The 20,796-nt window shown below is 45.8% G+C and overlaps 1 protein-coding gene across 4 annotated transcripts in view; it reads right to left on the bottom strand.

The window, feature by feature from the left end:
* LOC3291381 (MOXD1 homolog 2) overlaps nt 1–19,672 on the bottom strand; it is a 78,305-nt gene extending 58,633 nt beyond the window's left edge. The window contains exons 1-2 of one of the 4 annotated variants that reach the window (XM_061658252.1): nt 19,493–19,672; nt 18,331–18,769 (exon numbers count right to left, since the gene is read on the bottom strand). The gene's annotated coding sequence lies outside the window, so the exon portion shown is untranslated. Of the gene's footprint in view, nt 1–18,330 lie in introns of all 4 variants that reach the window. The other 3 variants (XM_061658251.1, XM_061658253.1, XM_061658250.1) reach the window with 3 other exon arrangements.
* Nucleotides 19,673–20,796: the final 1,124 nt, after the last annotated feature.

The following is a 20,796-nucleotide window of genomic DNA, read 5'->3' as shown; positions in this document are numbered from 1 at the left end:
GTATGTTCAGCATCCCTACTATCGAGTCTACAAAGTATTAAATAAGGATTGCAGCCAAGTTATTTAGAAAATGAATTGATCGCTCCTTTAAAGCTATTCAGTTGTGCTATTAGGTTTTCCTATCATGATAAGTTGAGGAAGTATGTAAAATTTCTGAAATATTGTTTTTAATTTTTTTTTAGTATTGCTCAAGGTAATTTTAATTTAATTTAGTTTTTTTTTATTTAATTGAATTTAGTTTTAAATACTATCGATTGCATTTATAAAATGGACTATTTTGGAATGTAGGATTTTGATTTTTTATGGGATTATCTTAACCCGTTTATTAACGGGTACGGAAACGTTTATTGCGCTTTCAATAATAGTATTCCATGAGTCAGCAGACAAAATTTGACACCTCTTTCAGTCGAAATCTAGCCGTGAGCGTACAGGATCGAAGAAAAGCACCACGCCACAAACGAAACGGTCATCTTGAGGCAGTTTGGTGTCGTCGTGTATGTCTGTTCTGGCATCTAAAACATCTTGGTCCTATTAGATAAAAATCAGAGCATAAAAAAGCCAAGTTCCGAAGGGCCGACGACACTGAGCGAGTTGAGGTTCCAAAGGAAGCTAAAAATGAAGACCGAGGGACCTACATGTCCCTTACATTACTTCGTTAGCTTGACCGGGATGTCTATGAAACCGGCCAAACAATGAATTAGTACCTGCAAAACGTGAACAGCCATATCACGTACCAGAAATCGCGTCCACTGGCTTCGTAGCGGCAAGCAAACGTCAATTAAATCATTTCAAGCGAATTTTGGCAATATTTTCCATCAAGTTACTACAATTTTGTTTACCTTACGATCTGTACTGATGTTATGAGTCATATAAAACTTTAGTTGTGTTGCCGTATATTTACATTTATTTAACTATATGATCAGTCATGTTTTAAGACATCTTGTTTGAATTCTTTCCCCATCTCTCCCACATAGTGAACAAATATGTTGTGATTGTATGCCTTGTTAGTTATTTACAAGAGGTGGATTATTTGCATTGTATGGATACTTTTTGTGCGAGTCTTACATCCTATTCAGCGTTCAAATCTCAATGTAACCTACACATCACACACGCATACACACAAAGCATCACTTCATTCCGAAAGCTTTCCCGCGAGAACAAAGAAAACCCACCCGGTTCCGCTGGGGTTTTTGAGAAAACCTTTTCATCAGTTCCGCGTCATAGGCAGATCCTCCCCACACACACACACACGTACAGAGCGTGCGATCTGCTGTGAATTGTGTGTGTGTGTGTCTGTGGGTGAAGAAAAAGGTTGGTGCGCACAATTTTTCGACAATTACGAGTCAAAAAGCGTTTCCGCTTTGCTTTTTTTTTTGTTGCACGCAAAACAAAGCACGTTGCGCGGGACCGTCTCACAGAGCCTGCGGGAGGCGTCTCATGGTTCACCGGTGATAAAGAAAAAATCTTTCCACCCAACAGGCCACCATTCAAATTCAAATAATGTCCGCCCGAGTGGTCCAGCGAACTGTATATGTGTGTGTGTGTGTCTGTCTTCCTGCCGCTCCCAGTGCTTTACATCGTTTCCTGTCGCAGTGCGGAGCAGGAGGATCTTGAAACTTGTCACACAAGTGGTGCTTGGCAGCTCTAAGCCAACCAAAAAAAAAAAAAGAAGACCTGAATACCGTTCGGGGTTACACACTCGCGTGTGCTCCTCATCTTCAATGAAGTCGATGGGGGATGAATAACCGCAAAAGAAAAGAATACAAACACACAAACACACACACAATAACGTGCACAGCAGTCAGCTTCACAAAAAAAGCTTCACAATTTGCATGAAAAGCTGACAAAACCGTCATGAAGTACAGGTTAGGGGCTCAAGAGAGCCGTTGAAGAGGTTACCTGCTTACTTTTCGTCGATTGTATTTTTTTCTTCTTCATCCCCTGCCTCGCATTTGAAACACTTGATGAAAGAAAAAGCGTCTTTATGTCAAAAACTGTTGGCGAAAAGCGGAAATGAGGCATTGGGTTAGGGCCACCTCCCACCCAACCGGACTTGTTGGGCTGCGTGGGAATGCTGAGTGGGTAGCAACATCTCGCTGTATCGCACAATAAATGATAACATGCCGCCTCGGATAACAAGCATTCCGTTGTCGGAATTCATCTTCCCATGTCCGTGTGATGTGATTGAGCTCTTCGGAGGCTGCTGTGGCACCAATGCATTGAGATGCTGGTCTTACAGCTTCGTCCCTCGACGTACTACACAACACGTCCTTCCCATCAACACGTGTTTCATGGCCACCCCAACTGGTGGAAGCCACCATTTTAGCCCGTGCGTTAACATGTGTTGTGATTCCAGCAAAAAAAAAGGTTTTTTCTCCTGCCAACAGACTATGTTAGAAGAGCACTATGTGGGAGGACATCGAAAGTATGTTGCTTTCGGATTCAATGAGCAAAACCACCACAGCGGCAGCTCAACGCGGCTTTCCCGCTCTTCCAATCAGGCACACCAGCAGGCAATAGCTCCACTGCTAGCGGGCACAACAATGTGCCTTCGAAACGCCATTGTCTGCGTCCATTGTTATTCATAATGTCGTTTGATGAAAATCGTGCAAAACGCATTATTCCGCTCCCCGTGCAAGGCGGGAACGGGAGCGATCCACGCGTCGTTTGTCCGACCACGACGCAAGTACGGCAGCGTTTCTTCACCTCGCTCCAAAATTGCTGACACTTGTAGTAGACGTGGTCGTGGTGGGTTCTTCCAGTCAAGCAATAACAAGCCGAAGGACATTTACCGCGCACAGCAACGAGCAGCCGTTATCATCATCAGCATCATAATGCGCCCCAAGCGTATAAGAGCATCGCTCTGTGCTCCCAGTGTCCTTGAGCGCACCGAGCTTCTTCACCGATGATTTGGCTTACAGTGCGCGCCCCTTAGAACAGCGCGTCCATTTATCAAACACAAAAACACTAGAGATATTGGTGTTTCGGACGATTTTTCTTCGTCGCGGTGTTCTTATCGGTCAGTCGGATGAATATGTACAAAGCGGGCGTATGAAATGAATCGAAAGATCGGGCCGAAAACAAAAAAAAACGCAGAACCATTCTCTTTGCTTGCTTTTACCATTGAAAAATCCAAAATCCTGCCCGGTGCGTATCGTTTGTTTGCATATTTTAAGGATCCTTTCCAACACCGTCAACACCGGGGCCTTAGACTCCCTCAACGCGCCAGCCCTCCGCTCTAGCTTTCCCTGAAGCATGGAGAAGTTTTTGGGTGGCTGAAATCTTAAAAGTACACTTGATCCAAACCAAAATCTCACTCCATCGCCCCCCCTCGTCCACCAGCAAGTAGGTCTTCGCCATTGTAAATCAATTTCACTCACTCACTTTTAGACACATTTTTAGCAGCTCGTTGAAAATTCGTTAAGTTTTGTGCAGCGTCTTTTGCTACTTCTCCACTCCCCGCGTATGGGAGGCAACGAACGATGTGCTTTGCTTCTTCATCCTGAGTATGTGTGTGTTTGCGTGTCTGCTGCTTTGCAGAATTCCAGCCCAAACCAAGACGCCTGTGCTGCTCCTTCTTGAAGTCCTCGTTTTTTTTTTCTTTTCAAAAAGCTACTTAGAAACAGCTAATATGCCCACAACAACGCGAAACGCTCTGTCAGTTGTTGCTTGCTGCGTGTTTCCAAGAGGAGGCACATTTTCAACACACACACACACCCACCCACACTCAACTCGACGTGGCACAAAAGTTTATTTACACATGAGATGCTCAAGCAAATGAAGCCTCCGATGTTGTGCGACTTTCGATTTTTGGCTGCGCGTGCGAAGCCGTTCCGACTGCTGCCAAGGCGAACGGAGGCCGACACGAAGCGGGGACGGGATTATGACTTTTGCGAATATGTTAATTAAGTGAAACATGATTGCTTACAGATTTGTGGGGCACGATTGTGCAGCAGTAACAGCGCGACGACGGGCGGATGTAGCAAAGAAAAAGGGTTGATACGGGGTGGGGCGTTGATTTACAATAGGCAAAACTTCGGGAACGCCGTGCCGTGGATTAAAGCGCTGAAGCTTTGCCGAAAGAAAGCGCTGTGTGATATTTAGCCGAGAACTTTAATTTGAAACAGAACTAAACTTTCATCTTTTCTCGATGGATTTGTTTAGTATTGTTGTTAGACGAGAACACATACCAGACGGTTTCTTCCATTGGGAAACTAAATTAATTTCCAAAAAATACGTTTCTGTTCAAACTGTTTTCTGTACTCCTCAATTCTGGGAAAAAATTGATTTTAGTTATACCAGTAAGTTGAGAAAAATGTAGTACTGAATTAAATATAAAAAAGCAGTCAATAACATTTTATGTATCTGATGGAGCTACCTGGTACTTCACGAGCGACTACAGGTACATGCGGTTGTTGTAAAAAGGTTATCGATTTATAGTTACTTTTAGAGAGAGTGCATTTCAAACAGCTTTTTGTATCGAGCTTTAGTAGCATTGAAAAACACGAGAGTTAAAAATATTTTCTATAACTATTATGGAAGTCTAAGCCAACACTTTCATTACAGCGCCTAATCGGTTTCTCTTGTGAAATACTTCAAATGCGTAAAAACTCTACGTCTGCTGCATGAAGTGACATGCTGAACTATTATATTAAAAAAAAGAATGATACAAGTACCACAGCACAAGCGAAAAGAAATATAAATACTTCCAAGTTAAAAACATAATGCCAATTTAAAAAAAAATCCTGGTCATGGCACCAACATATTATTTTTAATTAAATGTATGTATTTTGAGCACAATTCTGCATTTGTTTTTTTTCTTGTTAGCAGCAAAATTTTGCCATCTATGAAAATAATAATCTATACAGCTTTCCCCCGTACAGACTATATTTTATTTATTAGGTCAAATAAAAAATCACTCAACTCTAGCTGGCGGGAAGTGGGAGGGCCCTTCACTCACGACCCTTTTTATACGTTTCCCAAGAGGGAAACCCCATACTGCCCCGAAATAAATTTCGAAACACGAATCTCCGTATCTTACCCCGTATCTCCCCAAACCAAACTCCACCGGGAAAGCGAAGGTACTACGGGGAGGCAGTTTTCGGTTTCGTTCGCCGGCGAGGTCGAGCTGCGAGCTTCTCAGGTGCATCATTAAAATGTTTAACCTTTCCAGCCTTGCCCGTTTCTTCCATGCAAGAGAGAAAGAGAGAAAAAATTGTGCCAGTCAGCACGGGAACAATTTATTGATCTAAATGTTGAAAAATATTGGTACCCACTGTGGTTTCTTTAGGGGCGAAATAGAAAAAAAAGCGGGCACTCGCGCGTGTGTTTCGAACCGGGCTCACCTAGAGAAATAGCTGCCGAAAAGTATAACCTTTAGCACACACACACATTAAAAAAAAACCCCTCAATCGTGCTTTTTTCCCTTTTTTCCTCAAAAATTTCGATGCTCCAACAACGGTACACTACTGGTTTGTTGAGCAAGCGAAAAACTCATACATGAACCGTACGTTTACCGACCGAAGCAATGTGCATTGAGCATTGGTACCTCCTCCTCACTCGGTTCCACTCTACATTCGGGCCAGAGAATATTTAAACCTCTTATTCCTGGTGGAACGTTTGTGGAGAGTTTAGAGTAAATACTTTGCCGGATGTCGGGCTTCACTCTCGTGTGTGTGTGTTTTTTTGTGTCTTTCTCCACCCGTCCGAGCGTAGAAAAAGTGCTCGGTAGGATCGTTTCGAAATCAGTCGGAACTACAAACGAACTCGGTCGGGTTGCAACTTAACGGCCCCCGCTCCAGGTCCATCCCAATGCACGTGCGATTGAAAAATTTGTTCTCCCTGTTTTCGCTCGTCATCCCGTTCCCTGTTCAAAGCACACCCGTTTACGGTTCATCGTACTGTAAATTGCACACATATACACGTGGCCAGTAGTGTGCCGAGTGCAGGTAGTCAACGAAAACGAAAAAAACACCCATCTCAGGCCCGATGGTCCCATTTGTACCCGGGAGCGGTTGCACTTGCTAGTTCCCGATTATACGCGCTTACAGAAGAATCTGCAATTGCATGAGTTTTGGGAAGGGTGGGTAAAACCTCCCTCCACGAATCCCGATAAAAACACAACCTTCAATGTTGTTTCCGTTCCTAGCATGTGATTCAGGTTTTTTTTTGATACTTCACCTCATCCCTTGCAGCGCACGGCAAGTGAAGCAAGCTTTTGCGCCAAAATTTATCGTATCGGAATTTAAATGAGTTTCCAACTCCGCTTCTAAACCCCCTCCCTCGGTACGAATTTGAATAGCCTGAGTGCCTTTCCAGTGCTCTCGATTTTCACTGATGAACGGGACGGAACAACCGAAGAAGGGGAAACGGCGCTAACGTGCTGCAACCGAGGTGCCCAGCCAGAAAAGAAAACCCATAAAACTAGCTTCCCACTTTGTTGGAAGGAAGCACGCTCAACGTACACCTAAGCGTACCCGACCCCTGCGGGGGAAAGGTCTCGGAAAAAACGGAACCGGAATTATAAACCCCTTTTTTTGCTGTCCTCCCAGCGTTCGATGTCGATCGCCCAGGCCCAACACGGGAAACGGGAAGCCTCTCGTCGACAAGCGGTCGCAGTGGTTGCAGAGGGTGAATTGATGCGGAGGAAGCAACTCTGCCCACAACCTGCCCTTGTTTGCGCTACAGCGTTCGACAATAAATCGATTTATAAAATATTACTAAACTTGAAAACGGGCGGGAGGAAGGACACAGGAAAGGACACAGGAAGCTAGTTAAGTTTATGGCTGCAGAAATCAATAGCCCGAATCGGAGTATGTAAGTGTACCGGTATGTGTGTATGTGTGTGTATGTGTGTTGAAGTTGAATAGGGGTGTTCCGGTGAACCCGTTACGTGACGGACCCGTTTTTTGTACAGGCAAAAGGTATGGCATCGAAACAAATTTGGAATCGAAAAAATGGCCATTTTTGGTCCTTCGAGCCGGATACGCTCATTTCGCATGCAGAACCAAGGACGCGCTGGTCTCAAAAAATGGAAGAGAGGTAGAGGCAAAGAGGATAGCAGGGAGAGGGCCCTCTTTAAATAGAGATGGCCTATTTTATCGATAAATTGACTTCGAGCTGCTCGCTGCACGATGTTTTCTTTTCTGCAGGTACGCGCACCTTGGCCTTTTCCTCCAAATGCCGGCAAACTGCTGACCACGAGCGCCCTCTACACTGCGACAAACCGGTCCAAACGCTACTTGACCTACCTACGTACTCCACAGCCAAAGCCCGATACGGAAGACACGGGCCCGTTTCTGGCACACAGGCAAACATCGCAGCAAAATGTCCGCAATGTCTGCAGTTGAATTAAATATCCGCTCCGCTCGCAGACCCGGCTCCGCTTATCTCTGTACACAGAGCGAACCTAATCCGCTGAAGCTGCTGCTGCTGGTGCTGCTGCTTCTCGATGTCTCTTCTTGGTACAGCCGGTTTTCTTCCTGTTTGAGGCAGCTTCAAGAAGCGACAGCAAGCACAAAGCCAAAGAAATGGTCCAGCGGAAAACCAGAAAGCTAACAGTCAGATGGCAGTGTCCTATGGAAAAGCGGTTGGTGAGCTTGCCTAAAGGTGTACGTGATAACGTGTATTGGTAGTGGGTCGTTGTAGGTGGTAAAGTGAGAAAAATAGCTTTTAATTAATTTCTATTTGTTCAAATGAGTTTATCCCGTCGCCTTGGTCAAAGGCGTCAGGGTTTTTTTTTCCTCTATTGCCTCTTGGCGTGGCTTTTTTGTGTGCGAATTTCTGCACAAACGACCGAACGAGCCAAGGAACTGGCCCCGAAGGTTCAAGGCCTTTTCGCACGCTCTAATGGCTCCAACACCGGCGAGGCCTGGCCAATGGAATGTGTGGCTCTTAATTTCGTACTAAAGCGGATAAATGAGACCATTTCCCAGCCGAAACTTTCACACATACACACACACAGGTGTCTGCTTGTGTGTCTATGTGAGCAGCGCACCGGCTATTTCCTACCCGAAAATGCCCCAAAAACTGAGGAAACTTTTGCCGTGCCGCAACACACCTCAGACGAATTTGCCGGATGCAATATCCGACACGAAATTAGGTCGAATTTAGTTGTTTTCGGAATGTCTTCCCTGCCAGGGTCCTTTCCTACCCGTAGTCTTTTGTTTGAACAGCTTCATTGCATCGGATTGGTGAAAGAGAGACACAGAACGCAATAAACAGAAAGAGAGAGAGAGAGAGAGAGGTTCCTAGCCGCCCGGGACGTTGTTTATGGTGAGATTTGATAATCAGGTGGATTATCATGGATTGAGTTCGGCTTTGCCGGGTAATTCCACACCAGTAGTTAGCGTCTTTTTGGGGGGGAAGGCGGGCAACGACTACCTTTCCTACGGTACCTTCTCGGAAGGCACCCATCCCCAAGGCAGACATCAAAACTCATGACGTAGTTGGCTCTGTTGTGTTGTGTTAGGTTTTTAGTTGATTTTGGAAGCGGGTCGGGCCTATTATCAGCTATCTTAAAGGATTACGCAGGATGTCTTCTCCAGCAAACGGGTGTCCCAGTTACAGTGTTGAATATCTCCCCCACCGTAACGAGCTCTCACTCTGCCGACTGTTCACCCATCAATAATATTGAGAATTCCTCAAGATGAGCTCTTCAACATTTCAATGCCATCGGTATCTGTTCGGGTTATTAGATGCCAACATTTCTCTCCCTACTTTAAAGCCTTTCCAGCAAATTCTGGTTAAGGAGTTCCAACGCTGAGAGCTGTTCGTGAATCCTTCGACATTTTTCTGACCACTTTACTTCAACCAACCTTCACACACTCTTCTACCCTGGAGCCATCCGTTCCGAATTGATTTTTCCGTTCTGTCGGTCGCTTTTTTTCGGCAACAAAATATTTCCGTCCATTTTCCAGCAACCCAAAGCTCCAGCCAGTGAACTCTCCAAATAAGAAAAAAAAAAAAAACACTCGGGACATCGTACATTCTGGTCATTCCGGAGCGCTTTATTAGATTGAGAGCCATTTGTCTCGTGTTCGTGTACCCTTCCCCATGCAGTGTGTGTGTGCGTTGGCCGTAGTCAGCAGCTTCCAAATGCCCCGAAGACATCGAAGGTATCGGTTTTCCCAGTATTGGGAAGATGTTTTTTATCGATTTCCTCCCTTCATAGTTTTTTTTTTTGGTTGTTCGCTACTACTAAAGAACCAAACAACAGCAACGCTTGCAACATCGTTTAGGTCCAACAATAATCCTAACAGCAATAATCGTTCGAATTATTGCTCTTCAAAATTACCCTCAGGTTAGTGATAAAATCAAATGTTATCCACTTGCTACGGTGCTCACCCCAAAAGCGGTGGAGCCATGTTTTCGGGTGGTTTTACTGCTGTACGGGGTGTGGGTAGAAGTTCTTGAGGCTCACGTTAAACAACACGATTCCTTTTAAATCCATCCGGTGAGTATTCGCCCACCGTTTCGGGAAAATAAAAAATCAATTCCCTCACGCGAAAGGGATATCAAGTTTGTAAATAGTCGGAGCGAGCCCACACCCAACCTTTACCGGGCAGCACTTCAGAAACTTCATTCTTTGATTAATTTTCCAACAATTTCAACGTGAAGGGTGAATTGAAAACTGAGGTAGGAAAAATGGGTCAATGAACCGATACATGCAATCGAAGTAAATCCTCGCTCCGGAACCGGCATTGATTGACTGCGGACATTCCGGCCTGCTGATCGATCCAATCACCATCCAGGGTTGGTACTTCTTTGTCCCATTTCCTTCCAGCCTTCTGATGCTGGCGACCGCACAAATAGCGCAAAAATCCATTGGCAACGATTTAAAATACCGATACTTTATGTTCTGTGCCGTGCTGCCGACCGACTCGTTATTATTTGCTGTGGTCCTTTCAGGGATGCTTCCGGGCTTTTTATTTTTTCCACCCGGAGACCCGGAAACAGGAAAAACAAATCATCCCGATATGTGGACCCGAGGGCATTATACCCATCCGAGGTGCTGTTGCCCGCTGTCCAACGAACCGGAAACCGATGCTTTCTGTCTCTCGCTCTCTCTTTATCTCTGTCTCTTTGTGTGCATGTCTCTTGCCACTGGTCCAAATGTCAACAGAAATAAAATGTAATCCCAGGTGATTAACCTTTTCAGTCTACCGAGCGGTTGGTGGTTGTGGTGAGTTGTGTGCTGGCAAAAAATTCCCTCCGAAACGAAAACTCTGAAACTAACTCTTTAAATGGTTCATTTCGTATGTGTGGACTTTGTACAGGCAAGGTGAAGCAATGGTCCCCGCTGGGATCTTCTGGGAAATTTTACTCTCCTGCTCAGGCAACTCAGGCCGGTGAGGAGAAAAGTTGTGACAGTTTCAACAGCAAACGAAAGTGGCTCGCCGTTTGTTTTTTAGAACCTGTCGAAACTAAATGCTTAGCTAACCGGAAGTAATTTGGAAAGTTCTATTCCACCCGGACACGGCTGCCATTAGCTTCGTTTAGTGATCGTCAAGGTTCTGTGGCGTTGACTCCAGAGCTATATATTGCTCAAGAATCAATAAATTGGAATTGGAGATCCATCCTTCCCGGACGCGCTGTTATTAAATTCATCGAACGAAAACGTCTCAAACATCCATTACACATATGTAATCGGATCCCTAGTTTTGTATGAAATATCTGATTGCCTTTCCTGCCACGTACGCGCTGTATACACACACCTTTAAGGAATGTTTAATCATTTCACCCAGAACCTACGCATCACAAAAGAGAGCAGCTCCGGTTTGGTTGTTTGCTAAGCGCTCACAAGACGTCTAATTAGACATCTGTCCAGTGCAGTGGGACCGGGCGGTTCGATTCCGCTTCGATCCGGCTTGTTTGTACGGGGAACGTGCCCTGCCTGTCGAATTCGCTTTCACTTCACCGGTTCACCCATTTCCCAATAGTGAGGGTAATTCTACACCACTACCGCTCCGCGCGAATGGCCATCGATCCGGGCCATCCGGTGCGGCGGGCCACGTGGCAAGGCTTGTAATTAAATAAAATTCCCTAATACTCCCGCCGTGCGCACTAAGCCGGTCGAAATTATGGATTGCCTTCGACGTCGAGACGCCCGGTAATCGATCTAAGATAAGGGGAAGAGTCGTGTGCCTTGGAAAATAAAACACACACCCACGTGGAAGTGTATCGGTGTACCCGAACAGCACATCTCACAAGCGCAATGCGAAGAATTCCGCTCATCCCAGCGCTAGAAACTCGGGGTAGAATATTCAAGTGCAGATTTAGCATAAATTATCAAACAAAACACATCGTATGGTTATGTGTGTGTGTTTGTTTAGTGTAGCAAACACGGACCCGGTGATGACGTGTTGATGGTGCAGAAGAAAACTAAGTACAAGCGTAGACAGGGAGATGATCTAACTGTGCGATATTTGCATTGTATACTTGCACACGGTCGTCGTCGTCAGGCAGCTCAATCCATCGCCGGGCGCGCGCTTGCTGTACGGTCGATAATATTCTAATTTAAATCTCTTCCCAACATAAATTAAAACATTTTCAGCGCCTGCGTCTGCGTTGAACAGTCTCGAAGCGATGTCCTTTGCAAAGCTTTCGCTCTGCTCAAGGCTACTTGCGGAGGAATATGCATTATGCACAGTGCACAGTCGTTGTGCATTAGCCCGGGGATTAGCCACAGGGGAGTTTGAAGACGCGAGATGTGTCTTCGACGGTGCTTAACTTGTGCATCGGTTGCTACAAACATTAAAACGGATGCATTTTAATAGAGATGATCTAATGGATTAGTGGCGGTCCGCAGACTCCTTGTAAGAATGTTGGCAACATCCTGCGGGGAGGGAAAAAGCATTTAAAATGCTTAGGAATAGGGGATAAAAACCTTATAACCATTTTAATAGACTCTCAACATGTTACAGATTACTGCCGCTCGATAAGAGTAACCTCAGCGTGCTACATCAGACACGCCATCGGGAGCTGCTTTCCTTTTTCTCTCTCCAGCCTTCCAGAAACAAACATATCCTGTGCCCTGTGCATGTGAATATAGCATGAAGCGAGTGGTAAAGTAGTCGCTCATTTCCATGCAATTTCTAGTAGCAAACCATCCTGCAAGGGCAATAGGTACCGCATCTTATCTTCAATCGGCAGTGAGTGAGCGTGCCCTTTCTTCACTGAGGGAGAGAAACCTGGATGGGGATATCCCGGCGAAACCATCAAAGCGAAAGTGCTTGACGACATCACAGAGAATCAGGCTGCATCATCCTGTCTCATCATCGGCTGCACCGGGCAGCAGCAGGTAAACATTGCTTTAATGTTCTTATTTTCAATTTGCAAGCACCGCCATCACCGCCCATTGACGCTACCACTGCCGCATCAACACCCGCTGACTAGCCCGGGATGTAGGATGTAGGTCATCGATGTTGCAAGCGGTACGGCACACGGCACACTCTGAACTCATCCCAACATGGTGGTTTTGTACGGTTCGGCACGTGAACATGCCCTCTCAACACTGCGCCATCCCGTACATCGGTAGATCGAGTGTGTTTCCCGGTGTGTTGGGTTCATCCAACGACACGAAACACGGCCACTTGTGTTCCTGTGCTTCCGTTCATATGAGAAGACGACCCGTGGGGGGACGGGGACGGTAGTGAATGTTGTCGCTCCAATCTGATGCTCTCTGACCGGCACGCTCTCCCCACACATTGGTGACATAAATATTATTGAAAATGTTCAACAAAAAAAAAAAAACACACACACACACAAGCAGAATCACAATAAACGGCAATCTGACGCGTGTTCTGTCAAAATAATTAATTTAAAATTCACTCCACAGGATTGCCGTTGTCCACGGTGGCATCCCAAGCACGCTGCTACGTGTGCTCGTGTAGGTGAGTGTGTGTGTCCAAACAATTATTTGCAGCTGCGACGAGGATGCGAAGGATATTGAGGTCGCTGTCGGAAAACGGATTGCAAATCGCCGCGACTGCCACACACCGCTGGACAAGCAGGAAAGTCGCTGTCGCTTGGGCGGAAAGGCGATTTAATTAATTTATTTATGATAATACGATGACTTGTTGTAGTAGTCGCCCTAAGGGAGCCCTGATTTCTGCCAATACTCGAACGGGCTAATTATGTAGCTTCACGTCCAGGCGGCACGATGGCGTGCTTGCGTCTACAATAACACTCGCGCCAACCTCCAATAATCACTCCGTAATGATGTGCGTGTTGATTGATTTGCTAATGTTTCGATCGCTTTCCACAGTTCACAGTTCCATTCTTATGCCGTCCCTCGCTTCACCATATTGTGCGTTGCGATTAACATCAATTAAAGGATTTCAAGTCATGAGCTCGGCCGTGTGTGTAGGAGTGTGTGTTCGGGCAGTCACGTCAAGATGGCACAAGTCAACGGCCAACAACATCCGGACATTGCTGGGCTGTGTAGTTGAGGATGGGAGTACAGTACATTATTGATCCAACGTACCAAGATTGTGGTCATCCCAATTCCTCCTCCCCCAGAGATTCCCTTTGTCCAACAGCACCAGCAACCCAGTGACAGGGCTGAAACGGGACTCGAAAGATCGAATCACTCAATAAATCTCCTGACCTGAATTGCAGATGAAGTCACGTAATGGATTGAACCTTCGTCCGTGCCCGGCCCCCAGGCCGGTCGCTTAAAGCTGCGCTGCTGGGGGTCACCGGGTCACCGGGATGGAGGAGATCCCCCGGGGCATATGTTTGTGCGCCCATACAGTGATTATCATTTTAATGCGCATTATGCGGCTGCACATGGAAATTAAAATCAAACATTCGCCCGCCGTATCTGAGCGAGGACGGCGGTTCATCGTTACAGCGGTTGGCGGCTATAAATCCGCGATACAGCAACTGGTGCAGTGCACTGCAGGTGTGTAGACCATGCAGATTTTGCAGCACTTTAATCGTTGATTGTGATGTGTGTCAAAGGAATGCGTGTGCTTTTTTATAGCGTACCATGTTGAGGTATGGTGGTGAGAGATTGGTTGTTTGATTTTATTAATATGTGGCACAAAATGTGCTTACAGAGTGGTATGAAACAAGCAACCAAGTTCGAATCTGTTTATTCGATTCATTTATTACTAGTATATTATTGAATTTGTATCGAATTTATGAAGAATAACTAACAATTCCAACTGTACCTTCATCTTTGAGCGCCAAACAATGCTGTAAGTAGGTGAATTCGTAAACCCATTCTTACCTTTCTTTTTTTAAGTGTATACATTTGCCAACTGCTCATCAATTAATTGTAAAGTTATTTGTGTTACTAATGATACAGATTTAGATATTTATAGGTCAAATTCAACAACTGGGCTGTAATAAAGCCCTGCAACATTAGTTTGTATGATTTGGTGTCTTTTTTACCCAATAGAGGATGCATTAAAGTAAGTTACAGTCTGCTCACGAGCTACGCGTACGTTTCTGAGACATCTGCATTATTCAAATTTCGCATATTTCAGCTAAAATATAAATTTTGATTGGCCATTTTTGATGAAATTTGGCATTTTTTTACACTGATTCGTTAGTAAAATAGTTTGTGCATAGAATTTGGATAATTATGTGCACTGGATATTTAATGTGCTTAAAAAAAGCTTTTTTTCATTAAACAATTCTTAGAGAAAATTGTGCTTATTTGACACAAGAACTGTCATAGCATTTATGGATTGTTGAATGAGCATCGATATCAATTGAGTCTTCAAAACCCAATAATTATATGCCACTCATAACATGGTTTGGAGTTGTTATCAAAATCAATACCTATACTTTTCACCAAACCCCATAATTGATATGATATGTGAAAATGATAGCAAAACCTCCCACTGTTTGACATTAATAATATAACACATACATTGTCATTACAAGAGAAATCTGCTTCTCTCACCGTATCACACCCATTTGCAAGCTGTAACAGCATTTTAAACTAAACTTTAAGCTCTTTATTACAGCTTTAAGCCGACCCGGCTGGATGACACAAGAAAAGGCCTCATAAAAGCAACGAAGCCTACATCGTTATCCATTTCTTCGCCGGCATGTGTTTGCCTTCAAATTCAATTCGATTGATCGCTTACAAGACGCACACGCTTGTAAATCGCTCGCCAAACACAGATGACGAACCGAAGTTTTGCTGCTTTATCCCTTTTGTGTGTGTGTGTGTTTGCAACCCATCCCATCGGTATGAGAGCCCACGGAGGGGGGGGGGGGGTGGGCAGGAAAAACAACGTCTCGGCTACTGATTTTACATCGATTTCCCATCCACGACCAAAGCGCCACGGTACGGCGGCATTCAGCGAAACGATCCGGCTGCTGCTGGTTGTGCTTTTTCGTGCTGCTGTGCGGCGAGGGCTTTGCAACTCCTCCTCCACATCCCTTAGAAGCTGAGGGCAAAAATAAAGCAACCCCGAATGTGCGCGTGTTCGGTCGTCCATTCGGCCGGAAGGATCCGAAAGACAAACAACGACAACGTTAGAAGTTTACCCATTGCAAACACATTCAAAAACACCCATAAAGATCCTTTAAAAGCAGAACCGAAGAAGGAGTCGTGTAAAAGAAAGGGTGGGAAGGGAGTGGGGGGGAGGGCAGGCGTTTTGGAGTTCACGTAATGGATCACCAAAAATCAAACACGGTTGTTGCAGCAAATGTCAAACGTATGGCCGCGTACAGCTCCAAGCGTATACGCACGATTCATTAGCGCGTTACCCACCAGAGGGCGCACTATTGCCAACTCCAAAAACTTCAGCCACTGGGAACGAGTTCCTACAGGGAAGGTTCCAAAATTATTACCCCCTAAAACAAAGCCCCGGGTCCGCCCTATTCGTGTTCTCGTTTTTTTGGGAAGCGACCGTCGGTTGACCTTTTCTTCACTCGAAAAATCAATTTCACTGCTGCCCTTTCTCCCTCCCGTTCGCGTTCCAAAAAGGCAATAAAACGTCACACACACACAGGGGGTTCGAAACATTCCGTAGCTCAGCCCTCAAATGAATAGTTCATTGTTTTCATGAATTTTAAATCGACGGAAATTTAGAACGACCGCAGCAACATACGACCGTCTAAAAACACCGGGCTGGACAAGCGCCCCGCTCGCAGGACATCATTGCAGGTGACCAGGTTCCAGACCGCGGGTGGGGACTGCAAATAAAAAAGACAACTCTCGGGGAACCAAACCAAAACTCCCGTAGCTCCCTCGGTCCATCCCGCTGCACTGCCCCGGTGGAGCTTTTAATGCCTTTCTTGGGGGATCTCTTGCGGGAAGTTTGTTGCCGGGCAAAAGCGACGGTGTCAGTACTTTTCGACGAAACCCGTTCTGCAATCGTGCAGCAGAAAGTGGCGAGGAGGAGGAGGAAAAGTTTAATCAAGGTTTTTGATGGACTGGTGAATAATTGAAACCAATACCAGGTCCAACCTGGCAATGGTTGATGACGAGCGGGTCAAAACCCGCCGTCTGTTCCGCGCGCAAAAGGAAAGCAATAGGGGAACAGAAACACACAAACAAAAAAACCTCGCGAAAACAACGGAACAGTACTGACCTCAATAATGATTCCCTCGTTACGGAACGACGTCACGGCACCGGCGAAACTCAAACACAGGACAAAGTTTTGTCGGCCGGAAAATTCCAACTTCCATCGACACGTCGCCGCTGCTACTCCGCTGATGACATCGATCAGGGCAACCTTCCCTCCGGGGGATGGGAGGGGCCATTCTGTAAAAGCCGCTTCACCCGCTCATCGATTATCGATTTTCCTAGCAGCAGCGGCAGCAGCAACTCCGGCAGCAGTAAGTTTGCCAAAGGTTGTCTTGATTGTCACGGTTCGGTGTGGCCGGGTTACATAACGAACCGTAAAAAAAACTGGAGCCGCCTTCTGCAGCTTCCCAACACTTCCACTCTTTACCGTAGCCAGACGCACACACACACACTGACACAGGGGGTGCAAAGATAACGAAGATAACGAGGATCCGATCCGAGCTTTACACCCCGGTAAAGGACCTGCCTCCATCGAGAGAGAGAGGGAGAGAGAGAGAGAGAGAGCAAGAGCGAGCGAGAGACGGTCGGCATTTTACCAACCTTCCGGTAGGCGTCATCAAGCTGTCGACCTGGATTTCCCTTCCAACTCGACCAGCCACGGAATGTGCGGGCGGGTGAAGAGCAGGCTTCACATGATGACAATATTGTGCCATTGCAAGCAAAAGGTCACACTTTGGTTCCAGGTGGGTGAGCAGATACCCACTCCCACTCCCCACAACCCTCCCTCTTACCATGGTAGCCGCACTGTCCTTTCGCTTCTTCGTTGGCTGATGTTTAATGATGTCTGCATATTTTACGAAAAATGATCCAAGCGCCAAAAGCACCCGGGGTGTTATGGGGTTCATGGTGGAACAACCGCTGCTAGGTGGCAGTTCTGCTGATTTGTTACCATATAATTCTTGCTTTTACACGCTTTTTTCCTTTGGTTAGGAGCACAATTCAAAAGCATTGTATAATTAAATATCTTGGGGGACATTTTTGGATTTTTTTTCGTTCTTGGACTTGATTTTATATCAAGTTGTTGAATGTGAAATCATACATAGCTTTCCATTGTATATCAATTTTCCACCCAATGAGTTCATTCTCAAAGGCCACGGGATCTTTGAATGCCCTAAACTTCCTCCAATATGATGACACTGTGACATCTATCGACAGGCTCTAAGAAGTCCAAAAGAATTGACATTATAAATTCCAAACTGGAATTGATTGTCCAGCAACTATTCAGACATTGTTCCTTTAAAAAGCTCCTCAGCTAAATGTCTATTCCAGGAACTTCAACTTTGGAGCCACCCAACTTCCATAACAAATGTCTAGCACCTCAACTCAACTAGCAGGACAAATATGTTTTGTGGTAGAGTTGCCAACCTTTACCATGCTGACCTATTTAAAAGTGACAGCTTTTCCCCTTTAATGATTGCAGACGAAAAGTGTCTACGGCACAGGTTCAAAATCCACTGAAATAGGACACCAACCGAACACTCGAAGTTACGAAGGCAAACATTCCTCAAGTAACGTCAGCCCTCAACGCTCCCAGGAGGCGTAAATTTAACCGTTCCATGCGCCATTCCCCAATGGCAGCACATTTCAGCCCAAAACCAAAAACCCCCGCAATCCTGACAGTTCAGCTGTCAGCAATGATTTCCCTCCCCAAAAGCTGAAAAATAATAACTTCCGCCTTTTCGTCGCTTGGAGGCGCGCAAAATGCAAAAGAAAAACGGGAACAGGAGAATAATAGTACACATACACACTCACAGCAAAAAGAGGAAAAAACTTACTTGCACCAGCGCTGCTGGAAAACCATCGTCGAACAAATGAGGCACACCGATTCATGGCCTGCTGGGTTTGGTTGCTGATTTCTGGTTTTCTTCTGGTAGAGCACACAAACACACACACACACACGCAGACCGACACAGTTTGTCACAATCCCAATGCTCTGCTTCGCTGTCTCCTTTGGTCGCACCGGAAACGGTCCGTTTCATGGATGGTTCGAAATGAAATTTACATTTTTCATGACTCGCCTTCGACTCGCGCGTCGTGTTGTCAACGTCCAACGATGCGGTAGCCAAGGCCGTGCGCTAAGGGTTTGACCATTTGTCTCGTCGCTTTTGGCCGCTACTTTTCCGGCTTTTGCGTCTCTGCCGAGTTGGCTTTTTTCCACTTTAACGTTCAGCTAGCTTTTCGTCTGTTTCTTTTGTTTACTTTACGTAAATACTGCTTCAAAAAGGAGACACAACCACATACACACTCAGCCACGCAAAGTCTCTTCCGTTGCAGACACAGCCCAAAACGAGCATGCAATTCGGCAACGGAACGCTCAATTTATTCCGGATTGTCCCGGTTTTGTTTCCGCGAGCAGCCCCAGGCCACGGAAGCGACCCTCCCTTGGACGGTGGACAGACAACTGGCGAGAATCTGCGCGAGCCACCCTTTCGCTGTCACTGGGAGTGCTCAGCGTCCTAGAGCTTCGATTGTTGTGCCCGGAATTACCACACTGGCACGGACGCGACACACACAGCGAACAATCCACCCGGCCCAGTGTGAATAACCTTGAGTGAAATTTATCGATTTTCTTCCCGCGCACGCAATCCCTGCTGTGCGATTCTTGTTGGTGTGTATGTTTATTTCTGATTCCTCTCACGTGTGTTACTGGGCTTTTGTCTCGCTCACACTAGCACGAATAGTTACCGATTATCCTTTCGCGTTGGTTGGGATGTCACGGAAAACGGTGTCTAAATAATGACGAAATACTTCAGAATCTGCTGGGAAATTCTCGTTTCCTAATTCAAGAATTCGTGCCAGAAACTCTTGTTCGCACGAAACACTGGCCAGCAGTCACAATTTTTCGTTCTATCAACACTTTTCTAAAATCACCCTTATAATTTCACGTGCCACACATCATCCCTACTAAAACTATCCTCTCGCACCCCTTGGCTGTACCTTAGTTTACATACACTCACATACACAGCCAAACTCGCACACACACACACGCACTCATGCAACCCAGATCGCGGCGCGAATTTTTCCCTTTTTCTTTTCCTCCGTTGTAACGCACTCGCGCACTTACACAGCGCGTCACGAGCGAACGTCACGACCGTACTAAATCCTCTCCGGCAGACGTTCGAGTGCGGATGCTCTGCTTTTTTTCTTTCTCTGGCCGAACCCTATAAACACACATACACACATATATACACACGGACGTGAACGTGGAGGGTTCCGGCTGTTTTTCCCGGTCGGTGGCTGTTGAGACCGAAATTTTTGGCCATTCGGTCGGTTCGGTTGTCGGCCGGTTCGGAGATTTCGGACGTGTCGTCGGCTTCCCATTGCGCTCGGAGCGTGCTCTCTCTCGAGCGAGCATCCCCTTGGGAGAACGATTCGCACTCCAGAATCCCACCCCAGATTGGCCGTGTTGGGAGAGAGAGAATTTGGCCGTGGGTTCATGCCGAGAAAAATGAGGACAGGAAAATGAACACACTGCGTGCTATAAATGGTCGTCCGGCCGAGGGAAAATGCTTACCACGTCCTGAGCTTTATGGCAAAGGACTTATCCCCTCTCTTGGTTTTTCGCTGGCTGTGCAAAAATGTGCTTCAGCGTGTTGTTGCGTTGTAATATGTGCTTGGATGTTGCAGCAGATGTAGGAGGATTGGGTTTGAGAGTTTGCTTTTGCCTATATGCATGGCAATTCGTGTGATTTATTCTCGTTATCAGACCTTTTCTACCAATCTGATATGTCTTCAGAATGCAAAGAATTTTCTTGTAGGTATAGCTATTTACTTTGATGACTAACTTTATATTCCATTCAATTATAGTATCTCATAATTCAGTAGAAAAGATTTGATACCCCTATCAGTCAAACTATAACCATGATGGCCAAAAACGTAAAGCTACTTCGATTAGAAGTGAGCGCGTTCAAACAACTGCAACCCGTGGCTTCTAAAACCGACAATGTATGACAGTTTGTGGGCGTTTTATTAACCTGGTCCGACATCTAGAATATCTTGAAACTATTAGATAACAATCAGTTCCTAATGGCCGACGTCCCTGAGCGCCAGCTAGCTCGTAATAATGTTGAAAATGAAGACTGAGAGAAAAATCGTTACATCGATGCGTTAGCTTGGCCGGGAGGTCGTAACATCCGGCTAAACAGTGAAATCGTACCCGGGGAACATGAACAAACATATCAGGAAGCAGAAATCGCATCCACTGGCTTCGCAGCGGCAAGCTATGATGCCAAACTCAAACC

The sequence above is a fragment of the Anopheles gambiae genome, chromosome 3, assembly GCF_943734735.2.
Source record: "Anopheles gambiae chromosome 3, idAnoGambNW_F1_1, whole genome shotgun sequence".
Taxonomy (NCBI): Eukaryota; Metazoa; Arthropoda; class Insecta; order Diptera; family Culicidae; genus Anopheles; species Anopheles gambiae.
The sequence above is the reverse complement of the archived record's forward strand: the minus strand, read 5'-3'. Positions and strand labels throughout refer to the sequence as shown.